Raw genomic sequence first — 17,881 nt, forward strand, 5'->3', positions numbered from 1 at the left:
GTGTGATCCTACATAATAATCCATTCTGGCTTGGCTGTGGTTCAGTCATTTAGTTCAGTTCTCAGTTCTTTGCTTTTACTGAATAAGGCACGATCGCTGGTGCTTCAAGGCAGGTTGTTTGCCAACTCTTCAGTCCACCATCCTCTCTCTTGATGACACTGAGATTTGAAAATTCAGAGACAACATTTTATTCTTACTACCTTCAAAACAAAGATCTACTTTAGGCATCTAACTAAATGATTGGATCACTAAATAATATACTAACAAGTACTTGAGTCTTTGTAGAGTTTTGCCATATCTCACTGTATTTACTGAATGCCTTCCATGACATCGTAGAGCTATTGAGCACTTCCTGGATTATTGAAATAAAGCATGGGACAGGGTACACAAAAACCTTTGCTTTTTGGGGTATCCATTCCTGTTGTGTCATTATCTCTACAGACAAAAATAATTTATAAATATTTAATGGAATTTCAAACAGTGAAAAGAGCAATGAAAAAAAGTGAATCAAGTATTTGGAATCAAGTCTTATGGAGCAAGGTGTTGCTATATTAGATATGGTGTTTATTTCAGGTCGCCTTCCCCAGAAACAGATTCTGGAATGGGCATTTGCATGCAAGGAGATTAAGGGGAAGCTCTCTGAGAAACATCATTTTTAAGGTAGTGAATGACACAGGATTTTGCAGAAAGAGAGATCGAACATGTTGCAATAGCAGCAAAGGTTTCAGTAGGTTCTGCATGGGGCTCTCGAGTGTGATGACCATTCCAAGGATTTTCTGAACTGAAGCAAGTGTAATAGGGAAGAACAAATCTTCTGAGTCCATATCAGATGAGTTTCTTTTACTTTAACCTTTGTATGCGATTGCTTTTGCTTTCGCTACATGTTAAGAATGTTGCCTACAGCCTGAAACATATATCTGAGCCAATTCTCAAGGCTCTGATCTTTAAAGGCATAACACTTGTCCATTCATATGGGGACAACAAGTTGAAGAACAGACAGTGACATTTATCTTGTTGGAGGTTTACAGGAACATCATGACCTGACCCACCTGGACAGCTGCAGAAAGAACAAAGGATTCCAACACCAAGAAGTCTGCAACAACCAACCATGCCCCCTCCCCTTTTAATATAAAAGAAGCCTGGATTCTAACTTGGGTAAAATGAATCCTTGGGACGCTAGTTCACCATCTCCTCACTCTGTTGGCTTTCCAAATAAAGTCACTGTTTCTCGCCCCAACAACTCCTCTCGATTTATTGGCCTGTTGTGTGGCAAGAAGTATGAGCTTGGACTTGGTAACACAATGGACCAGGCTTTTGCTCCCCCACACCCATCCGTCACTGGCTACCCCTGGGGAGTAAGCACAAGCTTGAGTGAGGCCACTCCCTTCCCAAGGAAGACGTGGGCTGGCTGATCGCTAAGTGCAAGCCTCGTTCCTGGTACGTGAGTGCTTACGTCCAAAAGGAGGATCTGGTTGGCTCAACACAACGTCCACCGCAGTGTACAAGATTGCTTCCCTGAGGAGAGAACATTTGAACAGAAATCTGAATAAAGTAAGAAAACAAAGTCTGGGGAAATGATTTTTAGGCAGAAAAATGTACACCTATAAAAGCCCCAAGAAAAGACAAAAGCTATTAAGATGGAGAGGTAAAACAGAGGCCGTGTGGCTGAAGGGTGGTGAGTCAGCCAAGAGGTCTGGTAGGAATCATCTAAGAGGGAGGGAGGGCTTATATTGTAAAGAAACCCTAGGTTATGATATGAAGCTAGGATTGTGTTTTATTTATTTATTTTTATTTTTTTAACATTTTTATTGAGTTATAGTCATTTTACAATATGTCAATTTCCAGTGTAGAGCACAATTTTTCAGTTATACATGAACATATGTGTATTGATTGTCACATTTTTTTTTGCTGTGAGCTACCACAAGATCTTGTATATATTTCCCTGTGCTGTACAGTATAATCTTGTTTATCTGTTCTACATATGCCTGTCAGTATCTACAACTTTTGAACTCCCAGTCTATCCCTTCCCACTCTCCTCCTCCTTGGCAACCACAAGTTTGTATTCTATGTCTATGAGTCTGTTTCTGTTTTGTATTTATATTCTTTTTTTTTTTTTTTTAGATTCCACATATGAGCAATCTCATATGGTATTTTTCTTTCTCTTTCTGGCTTACTTCACTTAGAATGACATTCTCCAGGGACATCCTTGTTGCTGCAAATGGCATTATGCTGTCATTTTTTATGGCCAAATAGTATTCCATTGTATAAATATACCACCTCTTCTTTATCCAGTCATCTGTTGATGGACATTTAGGCTGTTTCCATGTCTTGGCTATTATAAATAGTGCTGCTATGAACATTGGGTTGCAGGTGTCTTTTTGAAGTAGGGTTCCTTCTGGATATATGCCCAGGAGTGGGATTCCTGGGTCATATGGTAAGTCTATTCCTAGTCTTTTGAGGAACCTCCATACTGTTTTCCACAGTGGCTGCACCAAACTGCATTCCCACCAGCAGTGTAGGAGGGTTCCCTTTTCTCCACAGCCTCTCCAGCATTTGTCATTTGTGGACTTTTGAATGATGGCCATTCTGGCTGGTGTGAGGTGATACCTCATTGTAGTTTTGATTTGCATTTCTCTGATAATTAGAGATACTGAGCATTTTCTCATGTGCCTATTGATCATTTGTATTTCTTCCTTGGTCAGATTGTGTTTTAAATGTAATGGAGGACCACTGAGTGACATTTTCTTTATGATTTAGACATTCTAAATGATTGCTTTGGCTCCCTTGTAGAAAATAGTGTCAGGAGATCAAGTGGGAAACCAGAGTAACCAGTTGGTGGGTTGAAATTGTGGTCTGGTCGGAGGCACATGTCATCTGCATTAGGGTCACAGCTAAGGCAGTGGCGAGAAGATGTCATGGAAAAATTCATAGAAAATGGATCTTTTTCATGCCTTGTATACAAGTACGAGGAGAGCAAAGGCTGAGTCCCAGGCTTTTGGTTGGAGCAATTGCATGAATGATGGTCATATTTTGATCTGCGCAAGATGGTTAGGGACATGTTAATTAAGAAACGTTTAAGGACTGTAAAATATGAAGTTGGTATTAGATTTGTAACGGGAGATTTTGAGTAGGTAGTTGTGCGTGTAAGTTTTGGCCTTGGGGAGAAGTTGGAGCCCAAAATATAAATTTGAAAGTCATCAGCCTGTAGAAGGAATGTATAGCTTTGAAACTAGAGGAGTTCACCTCAAACTTTTATATAAAAGAAAAGGAGCTAAGATTGCGTTCTGAGGGGCATTTAAGAAGAGGTTGATCAGCAACTGTAATGGGGTGTGTGTGTCTTTCTCTGTAATACAGACAGAGATTGAGAGTATAAAAGAGTAAAGTATTTTAGAGAACTACAAAATGTTTAATGAGATTTTAAGGAGGATGTGTGCAAGGCATGGTAAGCAGTGCATTTTGACAATAATTTGGTGATGTACAGATGATAACCAAACAGCTATATCATGCCACGTCGTCCACATTTTCTTTTGAAGGCAATGGATGAACTGATTCCCTGAGGGCACCCGTAAATATAATGGCACGAGGGGAGGAGAGGTGGATAGATTTTAGGTAGATTTAGAATTTCAAAAGGAAGGACTCTGTTGCTCATAAGACGTCTGCGGGATGAGTGATTCTAAGATCTCTGACTGCAGTTACCAGGTGAGAGGTGGACTGTGTTTATTCATTTATCAGTTCATTCCCAGGACAAATGTTAATTGAGCTCTTACTTCACATCAGGTGCTCTTCTAGGTGCTGAGGCTGCAACAGTGAGCAAATAGACAAAAATCCTGCTGTTCCGGTTATGTTCTGGTGTCGAAGGCAGACAACGAACAAAACCCATGTGTGAAATGTACAGGTTTGGTAGAGCAAAGTAGAAAACCTGTCAGATGCGCATCTCTGCTCTTACATTAACCACCTGTGATGGGTTGCGGAGGGGACAGAGGTGGAAAAGGAAATTTAAAATAAAGACTAAATAGACAAAATAGTAGATAAAAGCTACAGAGTTCAGGAAAAATGTGTTTTGCTGTGAGGATAAAAAGAGATGTCTTGGTTTTATTTGTTGGTGAGAGGAAGGCTGCATGGAAGAAAGGGGCAGTTTGAAATGGAGCCCTTTGAGAGACATGACTGAGTCACTTAAAACTGCACAGAGGGAAGGATTATTTGGATGGAGGGACTGTTATAAGAAAGATAGTTTCCCAAATGTCTTGTAATTTCTTAGGTATAGATACACCATATTCAAAATGGAATTTGAAAAATATGGAATTCCACAAATACTATTTACTTACAAAATATTCTGAACATATAGAAAAGAAGGTAGAATGATTTTTTAACTTATTGTACCTGCTATTACACTATTTTACTGGAAGTGTCATCACTGTATGTTTGTCTGCTTTATTTCTTACCTTAACCAACTCAGGTTGGATATAAGTAAGTTAAGTGTGAGAAATTTCGTGTATACAACATGAGAATTAGTTGAAACATAGAAGCTAGGATTTTATTTATACCAGGCTTGCTCTTAAGCCTCGTGAAGTTACATTTGTAATGTAGACCCTTCAAAGTCAGTATCTGTAGTAAAAAATATGTGTTTTTCTAAAGGAAAGTCTGACCTTAAAAAAGGATATTCTTATTTCACAATCTGACAATTTTCTTAAACTTTGTTAATTAAAAAATCATGAGGGTATTTAAGCAAGGAAAATCAATTAAAACACCCAACAACAACTACAGAGAATTAGTGTGAAGGCACAAAATTAGTGGATTTTGGTTATTAGAAATTAATTGCAGATCTATTTTTGTTAATATTTTGCTAATTTCATATCTAATATTTTTGAGACATTTTATTTCAAATCTGTGCTAAGAATTACCAGATCAAACCAAAAATGATTTTCACGTAGCTGGTACACAATAAATGCTTCATGAAAAGTTAGTGAAGCTCTTAAAATCGATGATTTTCTTACTCTGTGGGCCAACGGTGCTACGGCTGATGCTGACAAAACAACAAACTTTCCATCACTTCAGTGACAGTCTATAAACATTATTGATAGAAAATGAGAAATAGCAAAGTGTGTGTGAGCAGGTTCTTGTGTTCAGGGATTTGAATGTCATGAGGGGCCGACGTGTGTAAATACAAATATTACAGGATCGTTCAGTATTACATCAGATGCATGACAATGGGGGTACATTTTTATCTGAGAAAACTGTGACATCGACGGAGTAAGATTTTATTAAAATTCAAGGCAGATGAGGTAAATCTGACCTAGGCGAGCGATAAGTTTATATTCAAGATAGCAGAGAACCCAGAAGAGGTGAGCTGCATCATTCATGGACCACAAGAAAGGACGACTGGGTGACGTTACTAACAATACCACGGTCAAACGGAAGACGCCCAAACCCTAAGACTGTGGGTGAGTTGTTTAGTAAGACCTATGATTCAGCACCAAAACAGTCTAAGACTAAATGATGAAAAAGGAGAAGAATAAGAAGTAAAACAAAATAACTCAGGGTGTCATAAGTTTTTTCCCTGTGATAAAAAGAGACAACCACAATATAAAGCAGTCTGCAAAAATATTAAAACAGAAGCTCGCCAGTAATGGATTTTATTCAGAGCTTCATCTCTTAAAATGTGGCTGTAATTCAGGGTATCTTGATGCAAGAGACAACTGGAATTGATAATAGCATTTCTCAAGGTTGTCATTAGTTCTGCAATATTAGCTTAAAATTAGTATGGAGGAGAATATAAAGTTCATATGGATTTTTGGTTCAGTTCCTTCAGCACATAAAAGATAAAATGACATATTTTAATAAGTTATTGGAATTTGTTTTCTTCAAAGAAGAGTAGACTAGATTTTTGAAAATATATGATTAGAAATTCATCTTTACTGAGTGCATGGAAATTAATCTTAGTCATTTTTAATCTAATTACAAAAGAAATTATCTCTGAAAAGATAAAACATCATTACTTAAAACAAATATATTTTCACTGAATTATTTATGTAAAACCTTTAAAGGAGTATTTATACATATGTTAGTAAAACATGTATTAATACAATGCATATTACCTGTGTAATAAATGAGAGTAAATTTTGTTGAGAGATGTAAATAGCAGACTTGTTCTCAAGGCAGTCAATTCTGTGCCCTCCACTGGAGCCAATATGGTTACCGTCCACTCCAGGTCAAGTGTCCATTAGGAGGTAATCCTGTTTCTTCAAGGCCAACGGTGCAGGCTGAATACACCAAAGATACATCATTAAGCTAAATTATCTACAGATACTAAAAAAGCTAAACAAAGGATGTTTTCATCAATAATATAATTACACCTAACTTTTGGTGGGCAAAAAGGATTCTATTGGTAACAAAAATGCGAACTATGTACAAATATTTTTTATATTTATATTCTCCTGAGGTTGATAGAAAACTATGAAAACCAGGATCTTATGTGAACTTAGCTGAAAATGGAAAAATGCAAAACTGACATTTAATTTGCCGTGGATATAAAAGAACACTAGTAACTTAGCTTCTAAATTTTCAGTTTATATAATCATTAGTCATGAAATATATTTAATTTCCCTCTCATTGTCGTATCTACACCTATATAGATAAGATATTTCCCAGATATTTCTGGGAATTTTAAAGGTTATAAGAATAAATAAGACAATTAAGCAATACTACTTATTCATTACTGTTTGTAATGTGCAGTTAATGAAATCTCTCTACCTTTACATACATTAGTAAACTGCTTACATGTGCTCTTAATATAGTACCTCGTAATTGTCTATAAATGGTTTCCAAAGCCTTTTTTTCTCTATGTGAAAGTGTGAACTACAACCTCAGAGCGTTAATATACTCAGGCTCAACCAGCCAAGCACAATAAAGAATTGAAGATAGATCGGGACAAAGTAAATGACACAATGATTTCACTACCTAGCAGCCTTGTGATGGAAACGGGAGACATGGCTCATCCAAAGCAAAGGGAAAACGAGTCTGGGACTTGGAGACAGAACCGAATTTTCAAGGGAGGCAAAGCTTGACAAGTTTGGGGGGGTTGTGTTCCATGACTACTGGCTGAAATAAATTTCCTTGGAAATTTTTCATTAGTAAATTTATCAAAATTTCTTTTGCATAATCTAACAAAATGTTGATACTTGTTGTAAACATATCAAATATTAAGGCAAAAATCTAAATGTCCTGTTGTAGTTGCATTACTTTGTAGAGTAAATCAGTGCATGAATTAACCAATGCACTAAGTTGAATATTTAAGTTAATGTACTTACCTGATACCAATACTTTGCAATTTGCATATGAATTGGATTCAGACCCATTTTTTTCCATTTACAGGAGAGAAATATTAACAACTGAAAATTGATATTTTCCTACAATTCAAAAACTACTTCTGCAGAATATTTTAAAGGAAGCTAAATGACAACAACAAAAGATTTGGAAGGAAAATGCTTGAAATAAATGATAGGAGGCAAAATACCAGATTTCCTAGTATTTCTGTCTCCAAGTCAAATAAAATATGTGATTCTGCTTGATTTAAGTTTTGAGATTCAATGAGAAAATTTACACCCATTAAAATATTAAGAAAGCCATGAGTGTGATATCTTGCAAGATATCTTAGAAATGACTAAGCAATATGAAAATATAAGTAGATGAATTACCCATTAAATCTAATAATTTCCCCTGAAAACAGATGTTTGACAGGGTTCTGACTTTTAAGAGAACTATATTATTACTTCGCCTAGTGTAACTGTCAAATGTGTAAAATCATAAGATAATTCACAATTTTCTTTCAAATGTAGCTTTCCTATCAGTTTGTATTTTTAACTTGCATAATTTTTTTCATTTTTTTTCTATAAAGAAATTGAAATATTTCTCATGGGGAAATCTTAATGTTATTTTAATGGTTATATTTCTATTACAATACTTTCAGATGAATAGACATTTTCACTGATCAACCAAATTTACAGAGAAAAATGTATAGTGATATTAAGAACATTTTAGTATAGCATTTAATATACTTAAATCAAGATGGCATTCTCAACATGTAGACACTTTCCGCCTCCTCTTCTATGTGCATGGCACTTTCATGTTGACCTATTATGTTTGAAATATTCATACAATATCAAGATTAGTCTGTCTAAAAAAGAAGTAGAATCATTTAACTACTTAGCTGTAAAAATGAATCAAACGGTCATTTTAACAATGCATATACCCAAACCATGTTTCCCAGGTCATCAAACCCATAAAATAAGCAGACAGATCTCCTGCCTCATCCTACCAAGAACGGTCCATTATTCCTAGTCCTCAGTGTATAGACATTTATTTACAGATAATCGATTTTTAAAGCATTTTTACAGAAGGATTTTCGTTTTGTTTTGTAATATATAATGCCAAAGATACAGTCATTTATTGCTGTTTAATAAACCAGACCAACATTTAATGACTTAAAATGATAATTTTTTATTTTGCCTTCACATCTGCACTCTGTAAAGTTCTTGGCAGGGATGGTTGATCTTGGCTCCACCAGGCATCGCCTGAGATAGCTTGACAGAGGCTGGAAATCCCTCTTTCAAGATGGCTCCCCGACATGACTGATTGATGTGGTCAGTTTGCTGGGACATCAGCTGGAGCTGCTGACCAGGACCCATCTTTCCTTTCTATGTTGTCCTTCCCATGTGGATTTTTATGTTTAAATATATTTTCTCCTGTATTAACTCAATTCTTTCTCCAGTGGCATTGACATGAAATTACAATTTCACTTTTTGGTCTTCTGCTACAATCAAGATTTCACTCTTCCTTGTAATTCTTTGTTTCTATTTCTTTTGCTTCAGTTCTCATTTTTCTTTTCTAATTACTTTTGTAATTAAACTCCTTTTAATATTGCCATCTTACTCTTGATGATTTTATTTCTTTCTTGGTCTTTTTATGAGCTCTATAAGTTCATGCTTTACCTCCATCTCCCCATTTCTTGAGGGCAAGGTCTTTTTTTTTTTTTTTTTTTTTTGCTTGTTTGTTTATTTTTTGCCACCTTCTTGCTACTTCAAGGTGGTGTCTTTCCAGAGGCTGCCGATCACTTAATATATTTAGCTATAGCTAAATTAATTCCTTCTTAACCTTACCTTAAGGTATTGATTTTCATAATTTTTGGTAGTATTACAGGGTTAAATATGTGTGTGCTTTTTTTGGAGGGGGTGGATGCTTTTCAATGAAAATAATTGGAAGTTTAATTAAGAATAGTTAAATAACTCGTGAACTTAGTTTAAAATAAGTGATTAAACAGAGACCACAGATATTCACTCAGGTTTCTCCTGTGTGAGAAGCATTTATCTGTAGAAGGATGAATATTAGTATATAGGTGTGTAGATATCAGCCTAATATACTCTCTAAGCAAGAACTGAAGCTACATTAAGATCTTTAGTAAATATTACTCAAATTCTTTCCCATTACCTTTTCAATAAAAAATGAATTGTTTCCTGTTGTGTTCCAAATTCACATCTTAAATATTTCACATCCCAACACAGATTCTAGGGGTTTTGATTTTCTGACAATTACATAAATTGTTTGTCTATTACTTTGTGGCACACTTTTTTACTAGGAGTGTTAAGATCCAGAGTCTTCATTTTAAATATGTTATCATATAGATGGCTTGTTTCCACAGCCACTCTGTGAATCTTAATTTTGAGAAGCCTCCTTTCAAATGCATGCATTTACATATATTGGAGGTGGGGGGAACATTTGGTAAAAGACTAAGAATAAATCAAGAGTAGGAATAAATCAGGGATAATTTATCAGCACTACTGGAAAAGGGCTTCTGAAGAGAAAAATAGCATTATTTTCACATGTGCCTCTCTATAATGCTTTCCGTCACGCCATTCATAGAATTTAATACACAAGGATTGATGAGCATCTTCTGTGGTGAGATGCTTTTGGAAGGGTTGGAAAATTGAATAAAAGAGAAAAGGGTGGAATCCTGTTTCTGATGTTGCTCAATGTCAGAATGCTTTCAATTTAATTATGTTACCAGTGAATGGGGTTTGAGAGCTCATTATGAAGATACACACCGGTGTTGCCCAGATTGGACACGGTTTTTTGTAATGACGTTGTTTGGATCAATGGCAACAGTCAGTCAGCTTCTCTATGACACACCCTTGTGCAGAACATCCCGGATGGGCCCTTGGTCTCCTTTACTCTTTGGACAGCTGAGATGGTCCCTCAGAAGCATTGAGTCACTCTGTTCATGTTGGTTCGTATTTGACTTCTACCCCCAGCAATTCTGTATTTTGAAATCCAAGCAATTTCTATATTTTGACTAAAACAATCAGTTGAAAATTACCTTGGTAGCTGCTTGTGTATATGATATACATGATTTGTTTGCCATTTTTTTCACTGATTTTCATGAATATGAGTAGTGTATTGGCATGGCTAAGGTGTGCTAACAGTGGAACATTACAGTATCTTCCAGGATAGCATTCTTTACTTGACAAAACTAAATGTTAATCATTTTTTGCTGAACACTGGGTACTTCAATGACCACTTCCACAAGACTCTGGAGAACATCTGTATGGCTATCACTACAGAAGAATTTTCTGAAAACAAATAATCTCTGATTGGGCAATTTTCTTATATCCCACAGGCAATTTTATTTTGACACAGTATAGGAAAATGACATGATTGATTTCCACCAAGGGTTACAGTGTTTGTACTTGCTGAACTTTATACAGATAAGTATTTTTCAGGTGTTCTATTAACCTTTGGGGTGTGTGTTGGGGTGTGTGTGTGTGTGTGTGTGTTCACTCTGCAAAGTTCTCAGAATTCTGGTCTCCATTTTGAAATGCATAATTTTCCTAAACATTTGAGATGCTGAATTTTTGCTATGAAAATGTCATTGTCATGGTTAATTGATAGCTATAACCTACTATGGAGAAACATAATTTTTAATGGGAATATCTTAGATAGAGACCAATTAATACTAAGGCAAATGAGAAGCAATTTCACAATCAAAATGCCATCGGGTTTCCCTTATGTCTCTGTCCTGGTTTTATGGGTCTTTAATATCTCTCTTACACACACCATTATTTAGATATGTGTATATAATTAAAAATAGGTTAAATAATTCAGGTTTATTAATTTTTACCTATCTGCGAGCAATACTCGTTTTCAGATCAATGTTTATTATAAAAATGGTGATAAGAAAATTATGAAGTTTTATAAAATTACATTTTATTTAAGCTTTGTACAAAGTATATTTAAGATAAATTTCTACATAGCCAACTCATTGATCACTAAGAAGTCAGAAAATATAGGGAAAATAATGAGAGTATAAATATAGCAATAGATGCAAGAAAAATAACTAATAAAAAATTTTTTTAATGTCTTTACTGATGCATCTGAACAAGATTATCTCTATTGGTTAAAAAAACTTCTGTTTATTTTTCATTTCATTTAGGTGCTTGAAGTTAACATTTTACTGAATTATGTAATTAACTAGAGTCAATTTCTTTATATATATTTTAAAAATACTTGCTGAGAAATGTAAAAATTAAAATGAATTAGGGGATGACATTTAATCCAACATAAAAAATGTAAAGGAACAAAATGGTTAGCTTTATCTTAATATTTCCATAATTTGGTAATGGTTAATTTTTCACAAATAGGCACCTAATTGACATTTAATCAAGCATACACAAGTGTATGTTAAATATAAATTAATTACTGTATGTTAAAAAATACTGTAATTTTATGGTGTGTAAACATGTAAGTACATTTTAGTTACCATTTAATTACTGATTTCACAGACTATAAATGTATAATTACCTAACTAACAATTCACTACCTTTCTAAGGAAAGCATTTTTTTCAGGTTAAATATGATGTAAAGTTAATTAAACGTTATTTCTACAATAATACTTAAAAAGTTGTAAGTGATTTGGCCCATCTATTTCACTTCTGAATTAACTCATCCTCACAGTAATATATGTGGAAATTATAATGTGCAGAAAGACTACTTATAAATGCACAGTTATATAATTGTGATTTGATTACCCAGCCCAATGCAACAGCATGTTCATGGGGAATACCAAGAAAAAATGTCCCGGGGTTTTAAATAAAATATTACTCATGTATAAAATAAAGTTAAAAAAATAAAGGAAATTAAATTGCATAGGGAAAAAACACTTTAAAAAGTGTGTATTTCCATAAATGCACAGTGATGTAAATCATCTTACTGCTTTTACATTATTATTTTTTCTTGACTTTACCCTCTTACTGTTCAGTGTTTTTCTAAATATCGGTTTTCCTCTATCATTTACGTTTTCCATTTTCTTTTATGTGTTCAGATTCGCAAGCTTGAATTCGATGTGGAATGATAGGAAATATTGTTGTGCACTGACCTCAATTGGTTTGGTCATCGATAGTGATTTTGTTCTTTCTGTCAGGTATCAGTAACCTTGGGTAGGTTCCAGCTTTTCTCCCACACGAACTCTATCACTGGTGGTAAGTTATAAATAAAGTTAATTCCAGACAAAATTCTGCCACACATGAAAGTGTTACTGACACTCAGGCAGGAGAGACTTCACTCCACCTGAACTGTGAGCTAGTGAAGTCTTAGCGCTGGCTCGTCACATGCCAGGGGAGCCCCCTGGATGACAGGTTCACCAGAGGCAGCTGCAGCAATGTTCTAGCAAAAGGATTCATCTAACCTTCTAATGGGAGTCAGATTCTCTGCTGAGTTGTTGAACAGGAGACTGTTTCAGAATTCCAAAGCCATGTTTCCGCTTGCAGTGACGCAAGACTTGGAGCTCAGTTAAGGACCTAATTCATGGAACTGCTGCGCTGCCTGGACAATATTTCTAGTCAATGTGCCAATTTGTAAACACCACTTAATTCACTTCAACATCCTTACTGGTAATCATCAAGCCATCTAGTGCTGATCAAGACAAAGACAGCTGAACACTTGCAGTAACAGGTTATGGGATGTAATCTTCTGATTATAGTCTACCAACGAGGGTACACCAAATATTAACAAGCATTCTTAGGTTGCAAATGGCTTCAAATAATCACATGTGAATATATGGAAGTGCACATGCTGAAATATTTGAAATTAAATTACAGACAACATAACAGATAGAGGCTGTATTTTGTTGTTATAACAATTATATAAAAATAATCATTTTAAAGTTGCCCAAGTAACTTATAAACATATGGAAACAACTGTTTTAAGCAAAAGGAGGAAACATCTGGGAGGATATGAAGCATATTTAAAGGCTGATTAATATGTATAATAACTTAGGACAAGGCGGTTTTCTTCTTGACAATCAAAGATGGAATGTGGGTCAGGGCCTCATCTAAACAAAACATCATGAAAGATACAGAGGCTGGTTCAAAAGACGACACGCTCTCCCCTAAATAAGTTTACTATAATCTGATTTTGGAACCAAGATTCAAATAATAATTAGAAGCAAAGAAAATTCAAGTCACCTAGTGAGCAATGGAAATCCACATCCCATTGAAGTGGTAAACGGCTTGATGTAAACACAAGTCCAGAGAGAATTCAAAAAAGGCTAAGTCACAATTATTTAGGAAGTCTTCATGGAGAAATTATTATGGGGAATTATAAAAGCACTCGTAGCCCATTGTAAATTTTAAGTGCTAATAAAGCCTTTGAGTTTTTATTCAGGAGGCACTTGAAGGAAGTCTGGCTTCGAGTAAGTTTCCAGGAAGTAGGCGTCGATTCCACAATGAGAGGAAGGGAGTAAATCTATCTTAACGTTCGTTTATTCATCTCCCCTGATGTCTTCTATATGACATTTAAAAATAATGTACATATATTTTCATTATACAAATCTGAAAAAGCGTATTTTTGCCTTGTTTTGTAGGCTTGCTGTAGAACAGCAGTTTTCAAGCTGTTTAGTCTTTAAATTCTGAGGAATTTTTGAAGATTCGAAGAGCTTTTGCTTTCCTGAGTCACATCTACCAGTATTTACCACATTAGACGTTAAATCAGAAGGAAGTTTAAAAATATTTGTGTGTCATTAAAATAACACTACAAAATGTGTTGTGTGATAATGTGATATGCATTCTTTAAAAATAATATTTTCCCAAAAAATTGAGTAAGAAGAATGACATTGTTTTACATTTTAGTAAATCTCTTTGATGACTGACCTAATATGAAGAACCTGTATTCTCCTGTCAGTTTCTGCAGTCAATATGTGGCAATTCTTGTTTTAAATTGTATGGGAAAAAATCTGATCTTGCACATACATGTAGATGGAAAATTCTTTCAGATAATTGTGGATATTCTTTTTTTGTCTTTTTTTAATGGATGTATATTTGATAGAAGTCAGTCAGAGAAAAGATGAATATCATATGATATCATTTATATGTGGGAATCTAAAATAATGGCACAAACGAACTTATTTACAAAACAGAAACAGACAAACATAGAAAAGAAGCCTATGGCTACCAGGGGGAGGGAGGGGGAGGAATAAATTAGAAGCCTGGGATTTGCAGATACAAACTGCTGTACATAAAACACACAAACAACAAGGTGCACCTGTTCAGCATAGGATATTCTTTTTAACATCACACCAAAGCTTGACAAGTGGAATTAAAAAAAACTGTTCATTGCAATGTGTTATCTGAAAGCATATTAATAAAAGTTTAAACTGCTTTACATGAAAAGACAACATTCTGTTTTGCACTTTGAATAAATCTTTTACCCAACAATGATTTTACACCATCATGTACCAGGCATTTGGAATATTGGTTCATGACCTATGCAGATTTTCCAAACTGGGATACAATTTACTGTTTCATATAAAACAAGAATCACATTCACTTTCTCATCAGAAAAGCCTGTAAGTATTGGAAGGTGGTAAAGCTTATGTTGATAAACAGAAGTGTTCTAAGATTCTGATTAGTCTTGGAAAATTTGTATTTTTATCATTGGCAACAGCTACTGTGAGTTGCTTTCCTGAAAAGTGATAGATTCACTTCATTCAATTTTTTAGAAGGTCTGCCAAGCACCCAAATGTGACCAACCTTCTTTTTCTCTGAGTGGTTCTTTCAAGTAAAAGTGGTTCCACAAGGAGAGAACAGGTAATTAGTGATTTTCCCCCAAGAAAAACATTGCACACCTGTAGGCAGCAAATTCAGATACTTTCCATTTTCCCACACTTTTCTAGGTAACATAAAGAGACATGTATGTACGCTTAAAGGTTAATTGCATTATTTACATAATTAACTGTTATGTAAACTGGCACCTTGGTTTTTCCTGGGAGCAGGAGGGGTGACAAACGGAACGTGTTTAATACAATTGGGCATCACTTTTCCAACTCCCACAAACGTACCACCGCTAAACATAGCCACACAGTGAACAACACAAATGATGTCTTAGTTTTATTATGAAAATAGTTTTAACCTACAGACCCTTCAGAAAGTTTTGAGGAATTTCCCACTTCCCACTTTGAGGACCACAGCCACGGAGCAACAGGAACATGGACACAGAAGGGCCAAGTATTTTGAGATGCCTTCCATTTCCCGTCTCACCAAGGCTGTCTCTGACTTTAACCGTCTGTGCTACAGTAGGATGGTGAGTGCAATGACTGAGAACAATATTGATTTTTTTTCTCCCATAAAGTTCTAATCATGGGCTTGAAAACTACAATTTTTTTTTCACTTTTTTGTCTTTTATCTTACAACCAGCCCACTCAGACCGCCATGTTTATGTAGCTGCTGTCTTTGTAACGTAAGTTACAGACTCTGCCCCAAACACCACTTCTGTTAGATTCTCTGAAAACCCAAATTTACTAAAAAATTATGTCCCTGGGATTGTCACATTATCTACCTCAAAGTTGTGATGATCTTAACGAAAGGATGCATGAAAAGCTCTTGAAATGTGCCCGAAACACCTCAAATGTGTCCTTCTCCCCCCCCCCCACTCGCTCCACCTCCTCCTCTTCCTTTTCTGTTCCTGCATGTCCCCAGAACTCAGCACAGCACCTGGCACGTGGAAGGCGACTTCTGAATGTAGCTGGGTCTCAACTTGTCTACATCTTATTCTCACATCTTTGTTGTAAAAAGGTGGGGTCTTCTTGGATTTTGGCAATGTGGCTTTCTTTCCCTTATTTTTGCAACTCAAATAATGACCCATTATACTCCAAAGTTCATGACCTGGATTTTATTTTTGATGCTAACTATACTTAGGCACCGTTAGATACAAATAGAACAAAGGAGCATAAATGTATTTTCAGAAAGTAAGTTGAAAAGCAAAATAATGATTTGTACCCAGGATGCCACAAGTTTGGGATCTTTGGACAAGCATTTCACTTACCCTGCGGTTTTATATGTGCTTTTCATGGTCTTGTCTTTAAGAGGTTTTGTATGAAAGGCCCTCTGACAGTTTTCAATACTTCAGAAGCCAGAAAGGGTTGTGTGTGTGTGTGTTTTTCACTTGAGTGATGAGGAATTCTAAATGTCTGTCTGTGCCTGTGAATATATGCATTTTTATAATGCAGGAACATGAGTAATGCCAATGGAAAACAAAATTAGTCCATTGACATAATATTAATTCTGGAACTAACTAATTCTCTTCAGGCCTTTTATAAACACAGTTACTGTTGTATTGTGACCCAGAGGAAGAAGGCATTTTGCAGGATGAATAGTATATGTGAAATTTGTTCTTAAATAACTGCTTTTGGAAGAGTGAAGCGACACCTAAAAAGTTCAAGTGGAAGAAGAAATATTTTAGAGCAATGCTAAGCATTTATTTTCAGAAAAGTTATAGCTGAGATAAAAATGGAATTATTTAAATACTGTGATACAACTATAAATGTAAATTGCCAACTGACCTGCACCTCAATTTCAGTGTATATGTTGTGTGTTTTCATAATAAAATGTCAATTCATCTGATTTTGGTTATATTTTTGGTAGACATTTTTATATTACCTATAGGTTGGACTCCAAAGTCATAAGGACAATGTATATTCAAAAGCAGCTGATTTTATAGAGATTAGCACCGTTTTTTTCTGTAGCACCGTTAACCTCACCTATAAAACACATAGGTCACAGAGAGAAAAGAGCAGCTCACAAGATGAGACTGAACTCTTTGACGTAACACAGAGAACGTGTGCTTTGGAATCAGTGAGATTAAATTCAAAATCTTGTCCTGATGTCCTGAAAATTTACCCTCTTAGACCGATTATGAAGACTAAAGAATCGAGGACCCAGAGATGATCATACCAAATGAAGTAAGTCAGAAAAAGACAAATACCATATGGTCTCACTTCTGCGTGGAATCTAAAAAAAAAAAAAAAAAAAAAATGATACAAAGGAATTTATTTACAAAACAGAAAGACTTGCAAACATAGAAAACAAACTTACGGTTACCAAAGGGGAAAGCAAGGGGGAGGGACAAATTAGGAGTTTGGGATTAACAGATACACACTACCATATATGAAATAGATAAACAAAGACCTACTTTGCAGCGTGGGGAATTACATTCATTATCTTTTAATAACCTAGGATGGAAAGGAATCTGAAAAAGGATGTAGTCACTTTGCTTGCACCTGAAACTGACACAAAATTGTACATCAGTTATACTCCAAATTTTTTTTAAACAAGAGAATAAAGCTTCTGGCACTTAGCAAATATTCAGTAATAATTTGCTTCTTTTAATTACCTCTTGGCCTCACACATATTTGCAATCTTAATTTCTGAGTGACCTATTGTAAGCTCTATTCAGTTTGTCCTTATTCCTTCAGAAAATTTCCTTCACCTCTGACAACCTAAAATCATGTCTAATTGCCACTGTCTGGGTGTGCCATTCTTTAGCCTGTCCTGTGTCGGAG

This window comes from Camelus dromedarius, chromosome 13 (assembly GCF_036321535.1).
Source record: "Camelus dromedarius isolate mCamDro1 chromosome 13, mCamDro1.pat, whole genome shotgun sequence".
In the NCBI taxonomy this organism is placed as follows: Eukaryota; Metazoa; Chordata; class Mammalia; order Artiodactyla; family Camelidae; genus Camelus; species Camelus dromedarius.